Genomic DNA, 25383 nt, shown 5'->3' on the forward strand with positions numbered 1-25383 from the left:
GACCTACTTCTTTATTTTTCTCCCTGTTTGGGCCTTAAAGGTACTTGTCCACTTGAAGAACAAACAGAAATACACACACATACAAATATCTGAGAATGTGGAGCAGACCACCCATATATCAGCTGTTCTACTCTTGGTTTCCAAAAAATCCCTCTTATGTGCTTTATTATTTTTAATCTCGTTTGCGGTTTACAATGTTCTGCTGTCTTCAATTTGTGGCCATTCACTAACCGCCAGTTGTGCTCCTGCCAGAAGCTGTCCCCATTACAGAAGCTCTTCTGGCCAACCACAATGATTTGGAGAACTGGGATGTGATGGAATATTTACAAGGGTTGTTCATCTGCTGAAAAATCTAGAAGTCTTAGCTGAGCCCTAAATGCAAATGAAGAAATAACATGATGCATCAAATGTAATTGTTCTTTCACATCAAGTCCAACATGGTGCATTTTGAGGACTTTCTCATAGGAGTTTTGGTCTTGCCTCCGTCTTCTAGCAGCAATCATGTTATTAAAAGAGAATGAACAAATACTGGTTTTGGAGCTTTTATTACTACGCCTCTCTTTAATAGAACAGTGGGTTTTTTTTTTTGTGTGCCATCGATTGTCCCAGAGCTCTTTCTTCTTTGTTTCCCCTTAACCCTGCCTCCCTATTCTATGCCCTACCCAACATGCCTTTTTTAAAAAAATAGCAAAGCTACCACGGAGTTATCTTGGCAAGATTTGTTGCCTTTGCCTTTTCCTGAGGTAGAGAGCATGTGACTTGTCCAAGGTCACGCAATGGGTTTCATGGCCAAACAGAGAATCAAACCCTGGTTTCCAGGGTTGTAGTCCAACACTCAAACCACTATGATCCACAATGCTAGGCACCACTTTATCCAACAGGAGACTTTGGAGGGCTCCAAACACCCACCACATCTGCTCCCATTACACACCTATATAATTTTCCCCCAGTGACCTCAAGGAGATTTGGGGGTATTTTCACCATGTTATGAGGCTTCCTGGACAACCCTAGGCCTAAGAGAGGACTATTTTTAACAACAGAAAGTGAGTTGAAATCACTTCCGGTTCACTTCCTGTTTGAAAAAGGCCTTTCATTGGTTTACATTGTCTCAAGTGAGATGAAACATGGTGGCATCCCTTCCACAGCTCCAAGAGAGTCTGTATTTGGTTGTTACAGAAATTTATGTTTTGGTGTTAAGTGATCATATAGGCATATATAAGTATGCACTCATTTTTCATCTCTTCTCCTTTGACATACAGGAAATGGAAAGCATTCTTGCTTCTGACTTCAACAACCCTTGATTTCTTGATGTATCTGACCGAAGGCACCCTGTTTTAATGTTAGTTTATCTCCTCCCCCATTATTATAGCTAACTGAAAAGCTAACATCCATTGTCTCCATTTTTGTTTGTCCTGGCAACAAAACCCTTAGTGGATTTTCTGAGATCTGATAGATTCTGTTTCTGGTAAACATAAAAGGTCACAAAAGTTTAGTCAACTTGTTTCTTGTAGTGTCACACTCAAAGGGAGTGTCCTGGTCTGGATGTTGTATTAGAATGCTCTAAATTTTCTGATCTGAACATTACTCTTAAAAAATCCCAACTTTTGGGTCTCAATATGTGCCTATTTGGGGGGGGGGGGAGGGGAATGACCTGGAAAACTTGGTCCATGTGTCTGTCACATTATTTTCCATTAACTATTCGTGAGTGCTAGTTCCTCTCAATCTTTACAATATCTATGACATCAGTTGCAAACAATTCTTGAAGTCCAGGAGATTAGAAACTGGACTAGACTAAGGAGTTTATCACACGGGAGGAATTTCTCTTAATTTCAAATGAAAAGAAAGTGGGGCCAGAACACATTCAATGCACAAAGTACATGATGCAAGCTTTCAAAGCTCCACTGGCAAAAATGTTAAAAATCAAACAGGAGAAAGAAAAAATGACAATGTTAGAGACACAGGCCTACATTTTATCAAGATGTTGTTATTGTTGTTCTCAGTTAAGATGGTATGATAATGTATCCATGTAGGCCAAGGCCACTCCTCCTCTTTGGGCTCTAGTAGACTTTGGGCCAGAGCACAGGCAGGAAAAAGTGATTTGATCCTGCTTTTTCCAAAAGTGGGTTGAAACCCTGCTCTCCGCATGGCCTGCACCCAAGGTGGGTTGAATATGCATGTCCTGACTGCATAGTGCAGCATCAAGCTCTGCTGCTGGGTTTTTTGTTGTTGTTGCCTCCTCAGCATGCATGTGCACTGTCACACAAACACACTGCCTCCACCCTCCAAGTACCTCAATCATCCTGCTCAGATGCCATCTCATTGCATGCCCATCCCTTTGATCAGCCATACAGGCGTACATGTGATGCTCTGCCTGTACAGACAGTGCATTGTATGCAAGTGATACATTGGCAAAGCACAGTCTTGTAGCCTCCCCCCATACATGCCCCTTTCACCCCATGCCCCCCTGCTGGACTGTCTAGTTTTGTATGCTGTGATTAAATCCATTGGAGTTGTCACTTTCATTTTATTTTATTTTTGCTTTGCCGCAGCCCCACACTCGTGTTGGGGCATTTATATGCACACGTGAAGATGTGCATTTTCTGGGCTGAGCCGGAGTATCATGGCTTCATTTTGGTCTGTTTTTTAGCCCTGGAGTGTGGCTTTGCAGTGGCGTCACAAGTGGGGGGTAAGAGGGGTGGACCACATCAGGTGATACCCCAGAAGAGGAGAGGCCCAGGACACCCCTTCCTCCCTACCCAGCATGGGTTTACTTGTGTGTAAAGCCACACCAGGTAGGGAGGTGAGGGCATGCCCTTTTGCCCCCTAAGCCCCCCCACACTGGGTAACACCCTGGTGTGGGGTGCCATTGGTTTTGTTCTGCTTTCCACTTGGAAATTCTTCATCTTCAAAGCAGCTGGAAACCACTTTATTTTGCCCGCCTGTTTCAACCCATACAGTAGTAAAGTCCAGGAAATAAAATTTAAACTTCATTAGCAACCCAAAAAAAGAAACTTTCTTTGAAATCCCCTTTCTTGGACAGAGAACATTGTATTTCTCAAAAAGTCTTTGTGTTGTTGCTTTTGGAAAACTTTTAGATGCTGTTTAAGTAGAAACCACACTAAACACAGTCCCAGTTTTAGAAAAGGTTTACTCTTGTTGGAAGGAGAAGTCTAAGAGTTAAGTCCCGTTCCCTTGGCTCACTTTTTTGGCTCACTCCTGGTTGCACCTAGATTCTCAAATCTAAAAAATTATATAATGGGTAGCCAAGATGGCCAAGCGGCAAAGTCCAGTAACATCCAGAATTAGTAAATCCATGTTTTTTCAAAACAGAAAAATAATAATCAGCAGGGTATGGCTTCTCAGTGTATAATCTCTTCTATTTTTGCAAATACCAGGTGAGAAGTATTGAAAAGGTATGGGGAAATGATTTACAAATGAGGATATCAGATGAAGATTGAAGATTTTGGTTGAAGACATCAGTAAATGTGGTTTCAGGTAGGATAAACCAATCCTCCATTCAAGTACTACACAGATAGTGTTTCAAGTCAATGCACTTTAGCTACTAAAAAAATGATCTAAGAAATGTTGGCATGTTTGTGGTAAAACTGATTTCTATTGTCATCTGTGGTGGTTTTGCCATTTATAAATAGGTATTGATTAGAAGTCTTCTCAGTATTTGGTATTAAAATTAATACATTTATACAAATGTCCCCTAATCTAGGTTATTATCTATCTATTCTGATGTTCTAAAAATAGAAATAAAAAAATCTAAAGATGTTTTTCATTGTGACTAGAAATTTCACAGAACCAGACAAAATCTTTCTTTAGCTCAGCTGAATGCAAGATTATGGATGTTACCACTCAGAGAAATTTATCAGTCAAATGCAAAATTTTCAAAACAGACAGATGAAAGCTTTTCACAAGACAGTACCACTTTATTTTATTTGTAAATAGTAACAATCAATGGTATTCTACTTTGGTATCCCAGCTGGATCTTTGGAATGATTTATTGTCTAACTATGAAGGCATTCAACATTTATAATGTATAATTTTGCACTTCATTTAAGATACTATCTTCATAACTATACTATGAGTCACTGTTTCATTTTTCTTTTTTCTATGGTTATATCTGCATTTTTAGATATCATTTCATATACAGTTGTCCCTCCCTTTTCATGGACTTGGAGTCCACGGTCTTGCTCTTCACAGGAGGGACAAGCAGGGAGGGACAAAATGGTAGTGTGCCTTGGGCATGCATGCCATTATTTTCAATGGGACTCGAATATTTCCAAGTTGCCATTTTGGGAGGGAGGGGTCCGGAACAGATTCCCCCACAAATCAGTAGGAGCTAGTATATATCTTTTAATTTAATTAAAAAAAACCTTTAATTTTTAAATTTAAAAAAAATAAACCAAGGGAAGTTCAGACCAGACAGTTGGATGATCTAGATTTCACTGATGTCCCTTCCAACTCTATGGTTCTAAGGTTACCAGCTCTACCACAGTGCAGAAATAAAGCAGTTTGACACCACTTTAACTGTCATGGCTCCATCCTGTGGAATCCTGGGATTTATAGTTTGTGAGATATCCAGCCAGGTCTGTCAGAGAGGTCTGGTGGATCAGTAAATTACAAATCCTAGGATTACATAGGGTAGAGACATGGCAGTTAAAGTGGTGTCAAACTGCTTTATTTCCACAGTGTATGTACATACTTCATCTAAAAACAGTCTATAAAGATTGCATGCAGGAAGAATGGGCAACTTAAGGCCATCTAAACACTGCATTCCATCTCCCACTGCCATGGCAAATGACCATTGATAATGAGAATTATAATACAATGAGACCTGAGAAATCACAGTTTACCCACCCTGCCCTATAACCTACCCTTCTGTTAAGGAATGAATGATACACTTTTCTTTCTCTATCTCACCAAGCTTGTAAGACCTAGGCCAGGGAAAAAATCAGTCTACTATTCTATTTTCTTAAGATCACAGCATCTGTTTCTATTCTTTATGCTCCACAAGTAGTTTGAGTGGGCATCTGGAGACCACAAGTACAATAGGCCTTCTGTATATATTATTTCAAGGCACTCCACAGCTATCATTGCCTTCCCACCATGATATTATTGGTGAAATGTGATTTTTAAAAGGTAAAGTTTACAGAAAGGTTATTTTTGTTTTAATAGCATCCCTTTTCTCTAGCTTGTATTCCCCCCACTCCAGAGGTCTTATTAATGTATATGTTCTGTTTGTTTTTCTTGTTTTGTTGTAACTGTATTTCCCACATATATGTATAAAATCAATTGCTGAAAGGAAAATGGGGAGAACACACCCTTGTGTAATAACAATTTGTTTTCTTCCTTCAGCACATTATTGTCCGTTTATAAACAAATAAGATAAAGTAGTTGAATTAACAATTAATTAATTAAACAATTAATGGGTTTTAAAAATGTACTATCAAAGGAGAGGGGGGGAAAGCTAGTGATGCTAAACTTGTGTTTTTGTGGTGCTTTTCTGGTGCCACATGTCACAAGGGGGACCGAGCTGTCTCCAAGGCCTGCTACTGTTATAAACTATTATATGCTGATATGTACAAGAAGCTTTCCTATCACAGCAATCATTATCTGTCTGAAGACATTATTTCCCTCCCAGAAAATAACAAAGGTTAATGAGCTGCATGGAACTCATACCTCATACATTACCCATGCCATGTAAAAATAATATGTGCTGCAGATTATTGCGAGGCTTTAGACTGAGATTTTAGACAGAGAATGCTACTTGACCTTTCAGAGGCCCACTGTAGCATCTCAGTAAATTCAGTCAATAACTTTGATCCAGAGCAAACTCACTTTTCTCCAAATACGTTATTATTACTGCCATATTTCATAACTATCATCCTGATGTAAGTATAGTACAGTCCAGCAGTGATGCATGGAATGTGTTAGAATCTGTGGATGCTTACTGTGGCCTATGATGTGTTAACATGAACACATAACCTACCTAGGAAACGAATTCTGTGGATCTGGGGCCATTGAAAAGCCTTCTCACTAATGGCCCCCAACGTAATTTTTTTTTAAAAAAAGCAGGCCTATGAGCAGAACAGGCCCTTGGATGCTGACCATTAAGTTCAGAGTCACAAACACAGAAATATATATGGGTCCTTCAAATAACTTGGACCAAAATTATTTAGGGCTGTAAAAGTAATGACGAGTACTGAGACCCAGAAACAAACCATCAGCGAATGTTTGAAAATCCACACTAATATACATAATGCGCATAGGTGTAGAGTAGACCAGTGACACTGTGTGATAGATCTCATATCCACATGTTTCCATTCCAGTAAAATTGCAGTGAAAAACACCTGTTTGAAAAAGTATTACTTTTTAAAATGGTAAAAGAGTAACTTCTCTGAATTATGCAGGTGGAATCAAATGCTAGTCTTGTGTGCATGCTGTGCTTTGTTTAGGGTGTTGGGGTGATGACACATATGGTGGGCAGGAATGGGGTGTATTTTGTCCCAGACCAGCAGATTGTTGCTTTCAGATGTGTTTTTTAAAGAAAATAAAATTAACTAGTTAGTTACTTCCAATAAATATAAAGTTACTTTTAAATTCCAACTATAAAAGTTAATAACTAGTTTTGGAGACTCTGGAACTATAACTGTAACTAATGCCTGTTTTTAAAGTAGTTTTCTAAACTCTGAATCTGATTCCTATCTAGTTGTAGCAATTTTCATCTCCACCAAGAGCTGGTCAACTTGTAAAGTTAATGGGTCTTCACTGCCCATTCTGTAGCAAATTACTCTCCTCCTCACATATTTTGTGTAACAAAGGTCAGTTACAGCTATGTATACGTATTTCCTGAGAAAATTCATTTTCCTCCAGCTACAGTGAATGTTACAGCTAAACTGAAAAGGAACAGGAGCACGCGGGGGGGGGGGGGACCCTGCTAACATGGGTTTATAGAACACTACATCAGGTAATTAATCTGAGAGGATGCTCACTTTCCCCCTCTATGGTGACATTAATTTGCAATCCCAATCCAAAGAGACCCAATTTCTTGTGATTCAATATTAGGATAAGCCCTCAACATTTCGTGAGAATATCCATGGTTGTATCTTAGGGGGAAGAGAAGCGGGCATTGCCCTCAAATCAGAATTCTTCACCTCAAATGAAATTCTCCTTTAGTTCCTAAATTTCTAGCCATAGAAGAAGTGAGATACTATTATAGCAGTAGCAATAGCAATAGCAAGTATATTTATATACCGCTTGTCAGTGCACTTAAGCAAACAAAACAAACAGCTTCATTTATATACCGCTTCATACTGAACTAACAGTGTCTAAGCGGTTTACAACTGTAAGCCAATTGCCCCAACAATCTGGGTACTCATTTTAGCGACCTCCTCAGAAGGATGCAAGCCTGAGTCTAGCTTGAGCCCTTTCACTGATATTGAACTTGTAACCTTATGGTGTTGAGTAAGTGGCTGCAGTACAGGCATTGAACTACTGTGCCACCAGGGCTCTTTACATTGCCATTGTTCACATTACCCCAGTAATTTTGGCTGCCCCTTTTCATTAGATGCCTAAACTCTATTTCTAAATGTTTAGCTGAAGTTACTGCAGTGATAGAAATTTGGGAACTGAAGGAAAATTTAATTGGAGGAAAGAATTGCTTCATCACTGGGAATTTTACCTTAGATCTTTAAGACCTTAAGTGAGAACCTTATGGATTTCTCACTGCACTATATATATTTGTATAATGCTGATGATAGAGATGTAAGTAATTTAAGACCTTGCCCATGACCAAGACTACAATCCTATGCATATAGACCCAGGAATAAGGATGAACACAATGTGATTTTCTTGTAAATTGACTTATCTAGGGTTATTCTGCAATAGGTGGTAACTGGGAAAGCTGACCTCACACTTTGTAGTCATTCCACAACCATTAATATGGAGAATGCAAAAGTTACTTCTTCTTTTGATGACTGATTCTGATACAAGACCATTGTTCCCAGTGCTGTCTTCTCATTCTGTTTTATACAATTGAATGTGATCCAGTCAGGTCCAACAGCAGATGTTCTTTGCAAATATCTACATTCCTAAGTGGATAGTTTCTTTGTCCTTGCACTCTTCCCGTTTGGGGTTCCTCCTCGTCAGAAAGGGTGCTACTTCTTGCAATTGCTTAGCACCACGTCTCAGCAAAAGCAGAGCAGAAGTGCTATAACTAATGTAAACAGAGAATTACATTATTACAACTGCATGTGGTGTTATAATTAAATAAGACTGCAGCAGAGCCATTGGTGCATCATATGCGCCACACTGTCGCCAAATTTGCAGATGTTCAGCCTTACTTTTATTAAGCATGACAATGCCCAGCAGGATCTATTTTGTCTGATTATACTCAACTGGCGAAGAATAGTAAAAGGCAGGATAATTAAAAATATATGCCTAAACAAAGGATGTGTCTACAATTCCTTTTCCAAGGGCTTTGAAATAGTTCAAATTTCTCAGTTGGCTCACATGTATAAGGAACCAAAAAGGATGTCCTAAATTCAGACATATGTCTTCAGTCTGTTTAATGCGCCAGAACAAAAAAACATTGCTCGGGACCACCATGAATTGATCTCTAAGTGATGGCTTGACAGAGTGATCCTAATTTTTAATCTATATTGTCTGTTATAATATGCACAAAACTTGGTGGAAGGAGCGGCAACAGACTCTTAGTAATGTATCTGTCTGTTGTTTTTTTAAACTGTTACATTTCCCCCTCCCCTTTGAGTAAAAATGAGGAAGTGTTTGCTGACATTCTTCTCTGAGATCTTAATTTTAGAAAGAGAGTTTTCTTTAAAAAAAAAAAGCTCAACCAACAGCAGCAGGAGCAACAACAAACACACACTGAACTATTCTCTGACTCCAAATTATGTGGTTTCTCAACTGACTGCATGAGTAAATTAAGACAGACATGTTTGTGTACAAAATGATAGCCATTTAGGAGCAGTAGTGGCCACAAATGCAAAAACACATGGATGGAAGCTGTCCGTGAGTGAATTTAGACTGACTATTGGGATCCACACATTTACCTCCCAATAGCACAAAGGCTGTTTTCCTTTCAGTCTGAGAAAATCAAGCCCAGAGTGTGTTGTTTTAGTCTATAATAGGATGGGTGAAACAAAACCCTCAACATGTGGCTGGACTACAATTCCTAGCCAGCAAAACCTATAGTGAAGAATGCTGGAAGTTTTAGTCCAGTATCATATGGAAGGATGCTCTCTGTCCATTCCTGGTTTACTTTACAGGGATATGCCATGTACAAACAACCATTCCATTGGAGGCCATGTGTAAACAGCTATTCCATTAACACAGTTTCATTGCTACTTAAGCTATTAATAAAATATCATAATGTGCTAATATATAAATATGCAAAGCAGAGCTTTTGTTGCAGGCTGCCCATTAGAAAAAAATGTATTGTCAAATATTGCCCATTTGGATAGCTGTAATGCACTTTATGTGGGGCTGCTTTTGGAAACTGTTCAGAAACTTCAGAGGGTCCAAAATGCTGTGGTCAGAATTCTGACTGGGGCAAATTACAGGAAGCTTGTTAAAACAGCTACACTGGCTGCCTGTTTGTTTCAGGGCACAATTCAAAGTGCTGGTCATGACCTATAAAACCCTGTATGGCTTAGATCTAGGACTTTATCACACCAATCTGCTGTTCTGTCACAATTGCACGAGTTTAAGAATGGAAGCATACCATTTGGCATCATTTTTTATACCACTTTCCCCCACAATAGTGCTTTGGCAATCCATGGTGGTGTGATCTATTTTCTGCACTGCCAAATGCCATCTTCTGGGAGGAAGGGTGGGAATGAGTGATCATCAGCCTTCCAAAGTTGGCTGCTATGTGAATGTGCACACAATAGCTGGCTTTGGGAAGGTGTTGGCCACCACAATCTCTGCTCTGCCTCCCTCCCAAAGTACAGGCCATATTCACACAGCAGTCACATGTAAGCATGGCTGCCAACTGCCTCCCAAAGCAGGCTGCTGTGTGAATGTGCACACAGTACCTGGCTTCAGAGAGGTGTTGGCCACTGTGATTGCTGTGAGAGAGAGAGGGTGGAGAGGAGCAAAATCATACCCACCCACACCACTTGACTACACGAGAAGCTGAACTGCAGTAGAAGGGACCTATCACACGAAGGCAGTAATGAAATATTAGAAGGGCTCTGGGTTTTTGTAGAAGGTCCAAAGCAAAAAATGTTTTTTATTAATTCATGTTAAGGGGGTGTATACCTTGGGTTTGATGCTGAATTGGCCAGATGTTATCTGGACAGTTTTCACTAGAATCAGAGATTAGGTTTTACATCATGCAGACTGAATACTATAGGAAGAGGGGGAGGACGTGTTATTTGTCCCATGCAGACAGGACCCAAATTGTTTCTATAAATTTTGGCCTAAAACTAATGTTGCACAGGTGGCCCACCACCAATGCAACACAACTGTCTCCCTAACCTCCCCACATAGTTCTTTGTGCCACATGAAAGCACTCAATTTCCCACCCTTATGGGATAGGTTTGGGGGCAGTACATACAGGTTTGGGGGGGGGGATACATTCAGGCTCTCCCAGTTCAGCTAACAAAGGAGATGTGTCAGTGGAATTGGCCCTTTGGTTCCTGATTTTTATGGGGTTTTTTACATATTCAATTCTCCAGAGCTTTATTTTGTTTCTAATTAATTAATGAACCTTCTCTTGATATGTCTTTGACATTAAAAAGCAAATACCAACCAAAAAAAGTCAGTGCAGATTGTAAACGCTGTTGAGTGAGTATGTGGTGATGAACGTGTATGTATTAAGAAACAAAGAATCCAGGGTGTAGATAATTAATATTCTTTATGGAGCTCATCTCAGAGGGAAAGGCACATGGGAAATAAATTGGAGAGCAGCTATTGTACAAATCCAAACAAATGAGATAAGAGAAATTGTTGTATGGGTATGGCCAGGAAAAAAGAAAATTAAATGAAGCATTCCTTGGGAGGGGAGAAATAAACCCCATGGACCTGAGAAGAGAAAGAGGTGATTTATTTTCAAAGAGGCTGTGGAAATACATATATATCCACTGTATTTGAGAAGGTATTTAAATAGCACGCTTTAGGAAGAGAATCGAATGTGCTTATCTTTCCCATACCTAAACTCCACCTTGATTTAAAATATAGTAGAACTGGTTACGAGTTTGATTTTTAAAAACCTCATCCCATGGAACAGAGCCTGAGCCTGTCCTAAGTGGTCTCTGGGATTGGTGCCGGTCCCAGTGCCTACTGCTGAGACAGGAGCCAGACGGCCTTTATGTCTGCAGCGAGGAAGGAGGGCTGGCTGACATTTCCCACTGGGAGGCAGGCTGCTGGGACAGAGTGTCTGCTGCCAAGAAAGGAGCTACAGGGTTTAAGAACTTGGTGTCTCCCCCTTTTACCTGCAAGCTACCCACAGAAAAAAAAGCAAGAGCTTTGGAACTAGAAATCTCCTTGAAATGAAGATTGCATCATGGGAGATTTGCCAAACCTCCCCTTTCACATGCTATTTCTTGGGGTGGACAATGGGTAGCAACCAATGACAAAGACAGGGGAAAGAGATGGTATGCTGTATTTTTAAACTATGTTTTGAATGCATTTTAAGTTTCTCAAATAAAATGTTTATAAAAAAAAACAAAACCTTTGGTACTATATATTGTTTTAAGTTAGATTGTAGGCCACTTTAGGCCCCATATTGGGAGAAAGGTGAGATACAGTATAAGTGGCCTCTGTTTATGGAGTGCATACTGTATGGGAAAGTGCCGGCGGAATTTAAGTCCTATAAACAACAAATTCTATTATCTCTGACGGTTTGGCTCAGTCATCAATGAAAATGAAGAATGCAATCAAGAAATCAGAAGATGATTATGACTTGGAAGGGTACTATAAATAAATGCATCTGAGATCAAATCAAGTCTGAACTCTTTCTAGACACAAATAGAACCAAAGTGAGGCTACTATAGTTTGCACATATCATGAGATAAAATGTATTGTTGGAAAAGACAATAATGATGGAAAAAGAGGAAGGCCATATTACAGATAGATTAGAATCATAGAATTGGAGGAGACCACAAGGGCCATCCAGTCCATGCAGGATCACAGAATCAAAGCATCCCCGACAGATGTCCATCCAGCTATTGCTTAAAAACCTCCCAAGAAGGAGACTCTACCGCACTCTGAGAGAGTGTATTCCACTGTCAAACAGCACTTACTGTCAGGAAGCCCTTCCTAGTGTTGAGTTGGAATCTTTTTTCCTCTGGTTTGAATCCATTGGTCCAGGTCCTGCTCACTGGAGCAGCAGAAAACAAGCTTGCTCCATCTTCAGTATGACATCCTTTCAAATACCTAAACAAGGCTAACACCTCTTAACCATTTCTCTTCCAGGCTAAACTTACCCAGCTCCCTAAGTCTTTTCATAGGGCATAGTTTCCAGACCCTTCACCATTTTCGTCACCCTCTGGACACCATATTCCAAAACTGGACACGGTATTCCAGGTGAGGCCTGACCAAAGCAGAAGAGAGTGGCACTATTACGTCCCTTGATATTCCATTGCATAGTTGCAACATGGGAACCCTGAAGAAACCCGCTGGACTGGGACCTTCAACTAAGGTAAAACAATTTTTTCTTCTTAAATTTGGACCAGATTTTCATGTTTTACCTCTACACCTACCAAATTATTCCTGGTGCAAAAACATGGAGGCTTTTTGAGAAATTCATTGTCCTCTAACTGCAAAGAGGCCTATGGCCTCAGAGGAATGGAAACAGATTGGATTGTAAGAGAGAAGTCCTCCTTGAGGAACAACATGAGGAACTGTATTAAAGGGTCGTGGCATTAGGAAGGTTGATAACCATTGCTCTACACCATGCCCTTCACTATCAAAATTTTCTTTTCTTTTGTGTGTGTCTCTCTGGGTGTGTGTTTTGCATAGGAGGCAAATTTTACAAAAACGGTGCTTGAGGACTAATATGGCTTGTAGGCAGCATTTTCCCAGCCCTGGTTTAAGGAATACATGATAATGTTTTCAGTAGAGGGTAGTAACATGAGTGTTTCCTACTTCAGATTAGAAATGCACAGTAAGTTTAATGAACTTGCCCTGGAACATTATCCCTCAGAGAAATCCATCCAGAGGTAGATCTGTGCTCAATATGTTAGTATGCATGTGAACAATTACTGTGCCATGTGGTCTTCTATGATTTCCTCTTCTTAAACATTTCATTTAGCATGCCACACTGATCATGTGAGGTCAAAGAGAGGCAGCACGCCTCCTTTCCCTCAGCTGTTTGTCACCCAATTTCCTCCACCACTAAAATAACATTTGGACACTTTGTATCTTATTTAAGAAGTTAAAAACAAAACAAAAACCTTGCCCAGAAGTGTTGCATTTCCTCTGCATTGAACCATGTGGCATGGAGTTCTTTTCAATGGGAGGTTTGCTTTAGCACTTCTCTGTACTGATTTAATTCTTCTGTAGTCCTGAGGTCTCCCCGCTTTGTTTCTGTACAATTGCCAGAGCCAGTAGATTAGCCACATTAAAAAAAATCACATTAGACTCATTAAGTACTGTATCTAGAAGTATCCAATTGAGGGCATTTTTTTGGTAGAATGATTGAATTAAAGGCAGTGTTTAAATAATGGGAGGAGGGATGAGATTGGAGATCTCTTTTGTCTTTAGCTGTGTCCATCACCTTGTCCCAAAAGGCAACCCCATTGAGACTTTTGTTTGCGCAGAAGTCTTTTATTGCTTCAAATAACATTGCTTATAATCTTATCTTAAATTAGACAGCAGGTCTCCTTTGTATCCCCCATCTTCTTTAGAAGGATCAGTCTTTTGACATGCAGTGTTTTCCTGGAATGCTGGAACACAGAGTTATCTGTTTACTCCCCTCCCCATGGTGCTACTAGAGGTAATCCCAGATGTTCAGAGAGGAGCTTGGATTGTTTTTGGTCCAGTTATGTTACTATCACATTTGAGTTTAATGTTCAGCCATAAATATTTTTTCCATCTTGCTCTTTAACACCAGTAGCTCCTTACTTTATATCTAAGTTTTTAAAAAAGGCTTAAAGTACATGCATTTTAATTTCCTTCAGTTTGGAGCTAATTTTTTAATATTTATCACCATTAATACTGATACTTTCCACTATGGCTTTTCTTTTCCTTAATCAAGGTGCTCTTTCAACCTTCTCCCAATGCACTATGCCAATAGAAGGCCTTCACCCAGCTCCATTTTTATTTTTTATTTTTTTTAAAAAAACTATTTATTTTCCATCTGTACACTATTTCCCCCCATACCAGTTCTCAAGATAGTTCACATTAACAAAATTAGTTCCATAGGAGGAGAATAGTAAGGGTGTACAATTAAAAATATAGTTTCATTTGCATTAATGCAGTATTTTATTTATTTTTCTATTGCACTTATATCCCATCTTTCTCCCAAATGGGATTTTAATCCTTAAAATTCTGTGTGCATTGCATTTTCCTCTCTTCTATTAATTCATACATACATGCCCATCATTACAATTTTTTCCAGCCTTTGTCATTTCCATCAGTTATTTTTTCCCATTGATATTTTACATCAGCTGCTTATTTACATCTGTGTTTAAATTAGTAATTCTTCCTTGCTCAACAACCCGCAGCCCACCTTAAGGGCCAGCAGACAGTATGGGGAAGGAGGTCTGTTCAGCTTCTGATGAGGGTGCAAAAAGGGAGTTTATCAGACAAAGGAAATTGGAAGTATAATCCAATGGCAATCCGAACGCAATCATGGGGTTTAACCTTATTGCGTGATAGACTACCACACGTAAATTCGGGCAATGGGAAGTCAGTCCGAGCGCAATCATGGAGTTTCACGTTACTGCATAATAGACTACCACATGCAAATTTGGGCAATAGCATGCTATTTTTGGGCAATGGGAAGCCAGTTTGAACGCAATTTGCATTCACATAAATTCGCTGAACTAGCGAATTCATGTAAATGTGTTCTGGCCCCACTTTCTTTTCATTCAAAATTAAGAGAAATTCCTCACATGTGATAAAGTCCAAGGATGATGTGAAAATGAAGCTGTGACAAGGAATTGAAAAAAGTGTCCTGCTTCTTACTGTTTGCTGGTGAGAGATGGGTGGAAACCAGGGCTGGGGAGCAGGAGTAAGAAGTAAGGAGTAAAGGAGTAAGAGGTTTTACAGGAGTAGGAGTAGTAATAAGGATTAACTAAATATATTTCTTACTCCTCATTCCTGGTATTATATTGTACATGCAAACACACAAAAAGCAATTTTATTATATTGCACTGAGGAAGGGACCGGGAGGCAAAGACAAAGACATACACACACACACGCCTTGCAACCTTTTCCTTCAGGGTTGTGGAGGAGCAGTAGGAATAAGGAGTAAAAGAGTAAGAGGTATGTACAGGAATAGGAGTAACATTAAGAAAAAAAATCTTACTCTGGAGTAGGACAAGGGGTAACCCCAAAATCACCACTACTTTCCAGCCCTAGTGGAAAAACCATACTATTTACACCCTGATCAGAAGCAGAATATACCTCCTTTTCTTGATTGGGCTGCTGGCTCTTCAGGTGGCTGAATACAGAGTAGTTACAGAGCCATAACTACAAGCTACTTATTTCAATAGGAGACCCAGAAGTCTTACATTGTAACATCTGTTTTCTGTCCAACTGGTACAGAAATTTCACACATTCCAATATCTCTGCGAAGGAATTGCATCTGCCAGGTTTTAGACATAATACAATACATTGTCCTTAGCTTACCTTCCAAGAGCAAGGATCATTCAAGGTAAGAAGAAAAGCCTGCTTCTCTAAATGGGGGTGGGGTGGAGACAGAGAGGCATACAGCCTGGATTAAATAAAATCCACCCAGACGCTGGAAACAAAGTTTAGATCAGATTTGAGTGCAAGTCTAACTGGTCAGGATGACCAAGAGTCAGCTAACCAGATGGTAGACCAGCTGGAGCCAGGCTAAATCCATCTACTTTCTGCCTAGGAATCTTGGACTAGTCTATATGATTAAAACACTCCTCATTCTAGTCAAATAGAATATGATCTAATTACCCATGATTTGCATGAGTTTTGTTTTTTGTGACCTCCCCCAAAAAACTCCTTAAACTTTTTGGGAAAATGCTTTATGGTTTTTAGTGGAGTATCCATGGATGGTTCCACATTTTTGGCAGAGGGAGGGTAAATAGATTCAAATAGTTGCACATTTGCACAGGAAAGTGAAGTCAATTGAGCATTAATGTGAATGTGTGAAAATCAGCTCAATTAACATAATACACATGTGTGGACTAGCCCTCTGAAACAGTCCTCAGTGTGGCTTAACTTTGTGCACTGTAGTTATGTCTCTACAGTGACTGGCAAGTATACATGAATACAGCCATTTACTTTTCATTTAGCTATATAACGTAAAGAGGCTAATTGTACTAGCAGTGATTACTGCAGTAATTTTGTGAGTAGCTCCATCATCAATGTGTGATTTTAATATTAAACATTATTGGAAATAAAGGCTGGAATTCACAATCATAGTTACAAAAGTATAACTTAGAGTTACATATTCATAACTGATTAGTATTCGCAATCCCTACAACTGTGTAGGGAAAACATATGGCTCAGTCCTGACTTACCAGGTAGCAGCTGTTGAGGAATGAGGGGAGGGTTATTCTCCTGTCAGTCAAGATGTACTTTCCCATCCCCCTCCCTCAGTGATCTCTTGTGACAGTCAGAAACAGGATTCTTATAATAATTCCTCCTCGCACCAGAGATCTCTGGAGGGAGAAGAGTAGGGACATCAGTATCCTGTGTCCTATTCAGCAAGAGAACAGGTCCTCTACTCACAGCAGCTGATGTTTGGTAAGTCAGGATGGATGTACTGGGCCATATTGCTGTGATGCACTTAATAGGAAGCACTTTACAATGACCTCAAGGAAGCTTTAATTTATATGCCCTGGACTGCAGCTTTTTTTATCTTAAATTATTTTAAATGTTTTATCTTATATTAAAAGACTCATTGGTCAAGATCCTGTGTGGCATAATAGTTCCACTGTAGAAATACATTACATTACAGGTGGACGTTCAATACTTCCTGGACTTACTGGTGAGCTGTTGCAGTCCTACTCATAGCCATTCTATGGCTGGTGGACAGTGGGGGAAGGGAGTCAAGAATCTCACTGTGTATAATGATATACAGAATTATTATATCATTCATTGAGATCCATCACAGTCCTCCTGAGGTTCTGCATTTGACTACAGGGACATAGCCAGATCCTTATCCAATCCTCCCAGGGCCCCAAGTGTCACCTTGCTAACACAACTTTTCTCTAGAACTGGACCAGTTCTTCCATAGTGTCCCACAGCCTATGTGGATGGAGCTGCAGCCAAAGAATTATAGGATCCAGTGGCCTGCAGATTATTCCTAATGTGTCTTCATGGTGTCTGTTGACTATGGTGACCCCATTCATTTCGTAGGGTTTTCTTAGTCAAGGAATAGTCAGAGGTAGTTTGCCATTGTCTTCCTCTGAATATAGTCTACAACACCTCCTATTAAGCGGTCTCTCTTTGAAGTACTAACCGGGCCTGCTTTGCTTCCAAGATTAGATAGGATTAGGTACATTCAGGATATTTATCTATTTTGGATTCATATAGGTGTCATTTCTGCATATTATACAATACAAATAAACTTATCAAATAAATGCATATTAGGTGTAGTTTTAAGATTACAGAGTTTTGCCTGGTATACTTAATTAAAAGAGGTGAAAACATGTGAGGAGTAACTCTTTCTCATCATATATTTCTGGATTTTCTACACAATTTCATCTGATGAAAAGGGGAGGTTATTAATAATTCATAAGGGAAGGGAAAGATTACCCTGAAAGTATTGTAGGGGGGGGGGAGTGTGTGTGTGTGTGTGTGTGTGTGTGTGTGTGTGTGAGAGAGAGAGAGAGAGAGAGAGAGAGTGAGTGAGTGAGTGAGTATGGTTTTCATGAACATAATTATTTTAGATGTAGCATGAAATAAGATGACAAACCAAATGAAAAATTCTACTGAACTTTGTGTATCTTTGATAGTTAAAAGACCATTGAAGCTTAGAGGATATTAAGATGCTGGCCAGTGAGAGAAAGAAAATTTTTCCTTAAGGTGAAACTATTAAAAAATCAGTGTAGCATGAAGTTTGAACGTTATATGCTGCCCTCAGGTTCCTTGTTGTATTTAATGCCCAACTCTCATCCACCATTCAGGGTGCTTCCTGGCAGGACCTTCATTATGCATTCTCATTGCCTCCTTCATGTAATTTTAGGCATGTTCCAGAAGGTAATGCCTTCAATTTGTAGCTCTTCCATGTTGTCCTATCATTCTGCTACCCTTTTTTTTCTTATTGGACTCCCCTCCTAAAGTCTGCTAATGAAATAAAAGATGGAACTGTACCCAATGTCTTTTGACTGGTAGTGCTGGGAGCCATCCACCTGGAAGCACCTTGGACAAACTGAACTTCATTTGTGTACACACTACATTACATTATAGTGCTATAATTCCTCTTTAATTGCCATAGCAATGTCCTGTGTGCATTAGTGAAATATTTAGAATGTTGTTCTGTAGTTGAGGAGAGTGCAGTATACATTCCAAGATTCCATAGGATGGGGTCATGGCAGTTAAAATTGGATCAAAGTGTTATAATCATGCATTGCGGTTATACTGGTCTAACTCTCCGAGGCAGTACAACAACAGGGACAAATGTAAGCAACTTAGGCCTGTTACAGACTGCCAAAATAAAGCTGCTTCGGGTCTCTTTGGAGGTATGCTATTTAAATGATGCATGGGTCCTAAGAGTCCGGAGGTTGCGCCAAAGCCACACTCCATTCCTAAGCTCTGGAGTGCGGCTTTGGTGCAGCTTCCGGAGTCTTAGGATGCATGCATCATTTAAACAGCATTTCTCCAAAGAGACCCGAAGCAGCTTTATTTTGGCAGTCTGTAACAGGCCATAGAGCTGCTAATCAAAAGACATCACATTGCTAAAATGGTGCAACAGGTCAGCAGTGAGTAAGATAGTTTGAGTATTCAGTTCATCCTATCTGTTTATTGGTAGCAAGACCTGACCCATAATTTAGCAGTGTGCAATAAAAATACCATTATAGCTGTGTAAAAAGATGAAATGCTACTTGTGTTACAGTAGTTCAAGCAAAAGAAAGTTAACAATGGTCCAAAACACACTGCAGAAATAATCCAGTTTGAGACCGCTTTATCTGTCCTGGCTCAGTGCTAGGGAATTCTGGGAACTGTAGTTTTGTGACACATTTAGCCTTCTCTGTCAGAGAGCTCTGGTACCACAATAAACTACAATTCCCAGGATTACCTAGCACTGAGCTAGAACAGTTAAAGTGATCTCAAACTGGATTATTTCTGCAATGTATTTTGGACTCATACTAAAGTACCTTAGTCATATTTAGGTATTACTCACCTTGCTTACTTCAACATGCAAGCTGGGATATGTCTAATCCTTTCCCCTCTGTTGGCATAGATAGTGGATAGTGACGCATCCGAAGAAGTGAGGTCCATGCAAACAAGCAGCTTCCCCTTTGAGATGCATTCCTTTCCATGAAAGGAGACCTAACAGAAGAAAGCAAGATAATTCATGAATACAGCTTTTGTTGCAGAAAGCTGTAGTATATACAATATATTAAGTTTTCTGCCTTAGCTTCTTTGTCACAAAGGGTTAGAGGGGTTCCTTCCCATATCACTAAGAACCCATGCTTTTGCAAATCAAAAGGTCTATGCAGCCTTGGAAGTTATGGTAAATATGGCTGGAATCCTATTGGGTAGTTACACATGTGTAACTGTCAGGTACACTTTCATGACTGCTTTGTATTCATGATCCTGATGTATCCCTTGTTTACGGGGTACATGTGTGTATGTGTACGTCTGTGCCTTTAAGTCGACTGTCAACTTATGGCAACCCCATAGGGTTTTCTTTGGCAAGGAATATTCAGAGGGGGTTTTTCTAGTTCCTTCCTCTGAAATGTAGCCTACAGCACCTGGTATTTGTTGGCAGTCTCCCCTCCAAGTATAAACCAAGACTGACCCTGCTTAGCTTCCAAGAACTGGATGCCTGTAGAGTGGAACAGACAGCAATTGCAGCAGCCGCTGAAGGTGGGGATTGGGGAAGTCACTACACTCTGACCGTAACTACATAGCGATGATTACATAATGATGCAGTGCATAGAGGATTCTGGTCTATGTGTTTAATTATCAACTGCATAAATCAGAAACTGAATAGAAATTATGAAGATTTTACATTCTAACTGTGAGGAGGGAAGCTGTGCTTCTAGGTTGTAGTAAATATAGTTGCAATCCTGCTACCATATGGCCCTATACAGACAGGCCAAAATAAAGCTGCTGCGGGCCACTTTGGAGGTATGCTGTTTAAATGATGAATGCATCCTAAGAGTCCGGAAGCCACGCCAAATCCACGCTCTAGTCCTGGCGTGGCTTCCAGACTCTTAGGACGCATGCATCATTTAAACAGCATACTTCCAAAGTGGCCCAAAGCAGCTTTTTTTGGGCCTGTCTGTATGGGGTCATATATTACCTTTTAAGGATGCATTCAGAAACACATGTAAAGACTTCTGTTATCATGCTGCCTTTCCTTCTATAGATACAGCTCTAAAGTACTGTAAGGGATTATTGCTTATACTGTTCTTGCATTTTTCTAGCAGAGCTGAAGTAAGCCACAGATGGTAGCAGGCATATGATTTATTTTTAAAATATCTATGAATGGGACTACAGTATACAAGGAAAGGATCTTCAATGCTAGATACTACTACTATTACTATTATATCCTGAACTGTCAATAATAAGACATCCTGAACTGTCATTAGCCCTGGCTGCCAAAAGAAGCCCATCCCTTTTGGTAATATTAAAATAATCTTAAAAAGGCATATAGAGAGCTGTACTCAGTGCTGAACTTCCACTAAAGCAACAGTGGAATATAATGTAAAGGAAGACACTTTTCTCCATTATCACTTTATATCTCCTTGAGCTTTCCCAGAAACTCTTCGAGATAGAGTTTTTTGACAGCATTGCGATCTGCAGTGGTGGGGAAGAGATGAAAATCCTGATGCTCTCACCAGTGTCATGTTAGATTTAGATCCAAATGCTTACATATATTGAACATCACAGACAGTTTGGCACTCACATGGATTACATTCTAAATCAGTGGTTCCTAACCTGTAGTTTGCAGAGCCCCAGGGAGCCACAATGCCTTCACAGGCAGTTCATGAAGGCTTGAAGGCTGCTCAGCCATCTCTTTTGGCCACATGACAGGAGGCAAAACAAAGGTTGACTGGGCCTGTGTGTTGTTGTTCAATCTAGTCCAGATGCCAAGTGGCAGAAAGAAGCAGGAGAAAAGTCTTCCCTCTCTCTCTTCTCTGAGGGAAGGTTTAACGGGTGGTGTAATTGTTAATAGCTCAATGTCCAGTTGTTGTTGTTGTTGTTGTTGTTGTTATTATTATTATTATTATGGTTTTAAATTTTAAGTCTTGGGGATCCACAGCAACAAAATATATTTAAAGGGTGTCCCTACTAAAGAAAAGTTTAAGAGCCACAGCTCTAGCTACCAGTTCATTTCTGAGCACAATTCAAAGTGCTAGTTATGACCTATAAAGCCCTGTACAGCTTTGGTCCAGATTATTTGAAAAGCCGTATGCCCCCTTATGAACCTGCCAGAGCACTAAAATCTTTGGTGAAAGGCTTTCTCTTAGTCCCACCACCATCACAGACTTGCTTGGTGAGGACACAGAGAGAGCCTTTGTCATGGACTGCCCTGGGCCTGATTCAGAGGCACAGTCAGAGGACTCAGTGGAAGGCGAGGAGGATGTGGAACTGTGCAGACAGAGGTACACTTAGGACTTAGGATCGCAGCCATTGTTAGTCTTCCTTCACCATCATTGCACAACTGTGGGGGGAAATGCAGTCATTGCCAAGGTGCACCAATGGGATGCCAGGCATTATTTGTAAATTGTATCAAAACACATTTCAAAAGTGCTGCCTGTTAACATATCTGAGTAGTAACATTTCATTTAGATTGGTACTGCACTGGAGGATGGTGGACATATCAGTTCTAAGTTTGATGCACATTTTTGAAAAGCAAGCTGCAGAATAAACCTCATTTGTCATACTAGCTACACCTCACAGGGATAGGTATTCACTACTTTGGTTATGGAGTCAGTAACAGACTTCAGTAAATCATGAGTGATTTGTTTGCTTCATCACAGTAATTGATTTGTCGGACAGTGACTGATGGACTCCCATGCATATGCTAGCCTATATTAAATTTTTCATCAGTAACAATTTTACTGCTTAACTACATCAATACACAACCAGCTCTTTAAATGTATGACTTCAGTGGTTAGTTGAGAACACATCTGTAAATGTCTTGCTAAGTAGTATTTATGACATGTGTTCTTTTAAGTAATTTTGTACTTGGTCCTTAGCTGATGTGGATGAACAGGAAGCATATTCTTGTTAACCCCCCACCCACTTCTACAACTAGTAACAAAAAAGGTATCTCACATGTGAGCATTATTTTATTTTCTATGTAAGCCATACATATTATCTGCTTTTTCACTGATTTTTTAATTATTATTATTTCATGGTCGCAAGCAACAACCTACAACAATCTAGGAACATTTCCTTCCGCTGGTCTTCCGTGCATACCCTTATAAGTATTACATCACACGTGGGCTTCCTCTCACCATATGGAAAACATATAACCAGGAAGTCAGCCATCATTTGACTTGTCTTTTTGATAACATTGTTACATTCCTTTCATCATGCTCAAGCCAACCCTCCCCCAGAGTACAGAAATTCTATGAGTAAATATGGAAGCTAAGGATTCAAAATGAGATCCAGCACTCATGCAGATCACTGTTAATTTCATCATGGGTTGTATTGCTATGAAGTTACGCCCCTTTTTTTGTCCAGAATACTTCTCCATATTTAGAAAAACTGAGAAATAGCTTTTCCTTTATACATGTTTGCGAGTGCCCAAATTGGCACCAGTGATACATTAGTGACCAATGTAGTCCTCTCGTAATGCCACCCATACATAATAATAATATAATTTATTTATAGTCTGCCTTTTCCCAAAGGGATCAAAGCAGATTACAAGAGAAACAACAATAAAACACGTGAAGTCGAAGGCTTTCATGGCCGGCATCCATGGTTTTTTGTGGGTTTTTCGGGCTATGTGGCCATGTTCTCTGAAGATGCCAGCCACAGATGCTGGCAAAACGTCAGGAAGAAAATTTTCTAGAACATGGCCACATAGCCCGAAAAGCCCACAAAAAACAATAAAACAAATAACAATATTACAACATAGAATAAAATAGAAAATGCAAGCAATCGCCACATTATATGGTCCCCTTAACAACCCCCCACATAGAGTTTTCTGGGTTGCAATCCCCAGAATACTGCAACTAGCAGGGCCATCATGCTGTATTTCTAATGAGCCATCCCTTGGGTAATGGAAATCAAAATTGCTGTTTCTCTGCAACTAGGAGAGGCTATAACCTGATCTTGTCCCAGCTGAAAGATTTCCTACCCTCCAACCTTGCCCACCTAATCCCAGAATGGCATTTCTCAGAAAGAAGCTTACTTTAGCTGTTCAGACTGTTCAAATCAAAGAGGCAATAAGAAAGTCTGGATATTCTGTCCTCAAGATTAAGTCCCTATAACTTCAAAGTTAATGATGCTATTCTGAACTCCTTTTAAAACATTCTTGTACACATAGATATTCCTTATATGGAAGAGACTGCAGGCTTCAGAATTCTATCCATTCCTTGACATTCAGAGAGCAATTATTTTCAGTTCTGAAGAAAGATAGAAACCGAAATGTTATAAGCAAAATGTGATTGCTCATCAACTCACCATGCCTCCCTCGCCTCTCTCCTGGTGCAAACAGTGTATAAGTCAACTCATTGTGGAAGTATCTTTTTTGTTCAAAATAGCCTTTATTATTTGTATCTAGCATTTTAGGGGTACATGTAGCACATATGTATTTTGCTGTTGTATTACGGGCTGTACATTTAGGAACCAACCAATCTGGCCAGCCTCTTATGATAAGACCATGTCTGGAAAGCTCTCTTGTGAATAGACAAAAATTTAAGGAGTACACAGAGAGCATTTGGAGGAAGCTCTGTGTCTTCCAAGTAGGGTTGCCATAATTCTGGACCTCCAAACTGGGACAAATGTAGGACAAAAGTAGGACAAAATTTTCAAATGTAGGACACATTTTTATAAAAATGGAGGACACGCAAAAAAATTGATGATTTTTTAAAAAATGTTAATATAAATGCATGTTTCTTAGGCATGATCAAAATGGAGGACATTTTGGCATTGTTCCTAGACAGATGGCAGAAATGTACTTCCCTTTCTGGCTAACCTCCCCCCCCCATTCAAAACAGCATATTTGGGCATTGAAGAGGAGGAAGAGTGGAAAAGGCAGAGGAGGAGGAAGAGGAGAAGAAGAAGAGGAGGAGGAAGAAGGGGAGGAAGAGGAGGAGGAGAAGAAGAGATGGAGAAGAAGAGGAGGAGGAAGAAGATGAAGAAGAGGAGGAAAAGGAGGAAGAAGGAAGAGGAAGAAGGGGAGGAAGAAGGGGAGGAGGAGAAGAAGAGATGGAGAAGAAGAGGAGGAGAAAGAAGATGAAGAAGAGGAGGAAAGGGAGGAAGAAGGAAGAGGAAGAAGGGGAGGAAGAAGGGGAGGAAGAGGAGGACGAGAAGAAGAGATGGAGAAGAAGAGGAGGAGGAAGAAGATGAAGAAGAGGAGGAAAAGGAGGAAGAAGGAAGAGGAAGAAGGGGAAGAAGAAGAGGAGGAGGAGGAGAGGAGGAAGAAGAAGAGGAGGAAAAAGATGAAGAAGAAGGGGAGGAAGAGGAGGAGAAAGAAGAAGAAGAGGAGGAGGAAGAAGGGGAGGAAGAAAAGGAGGCAGAAGAAGAGGAGGAGGAGAAAGAGGAAAGGCTCTTTCCCCTGCCTGGCTGCCTCCGTCGCCAACAGAGGAAGCCAGGCAAGGGAATGGGGCCTCGCTGAAGCCAAGCCCCAAACCCCTGCCTGGCTGCCTCCGTCGCCGTTTTGCCCCCACCCCCGGGATTCCCCCCCCCCAGAGACGGAGGCAGCCAGGCAGAGGTTTGGGGCTTGGCTTCAGCCGTCCTCCAAGCCCCAGCCAAGCCTGGAGGACTCCGCAATTGCGGAGGAGCCCCCTGGGCATGGCTGGGGCTTGGAAGACAGACGTCCTCCAAGCCCCAGCCAAGCCTGCAGGACTTGCG

Source organism: Sceloporus occidentalis, unplaced genomic scaffold (assembly GCF_023333645.1).
Source record: "Sceloporus occidentalis isolate IW3139 unplaced genomic scaffold, rSceOcc1.0.p SCAF_2, whole genome shotgun sequence".
NCBI classification, from domain to species: domain Eukaryota; kingdom Metazoa; phylum Chordata; class Lepidosauria; order Squamata; family Phrynosomatidae; genus Sceloporus; species Sceloporus occidentalis.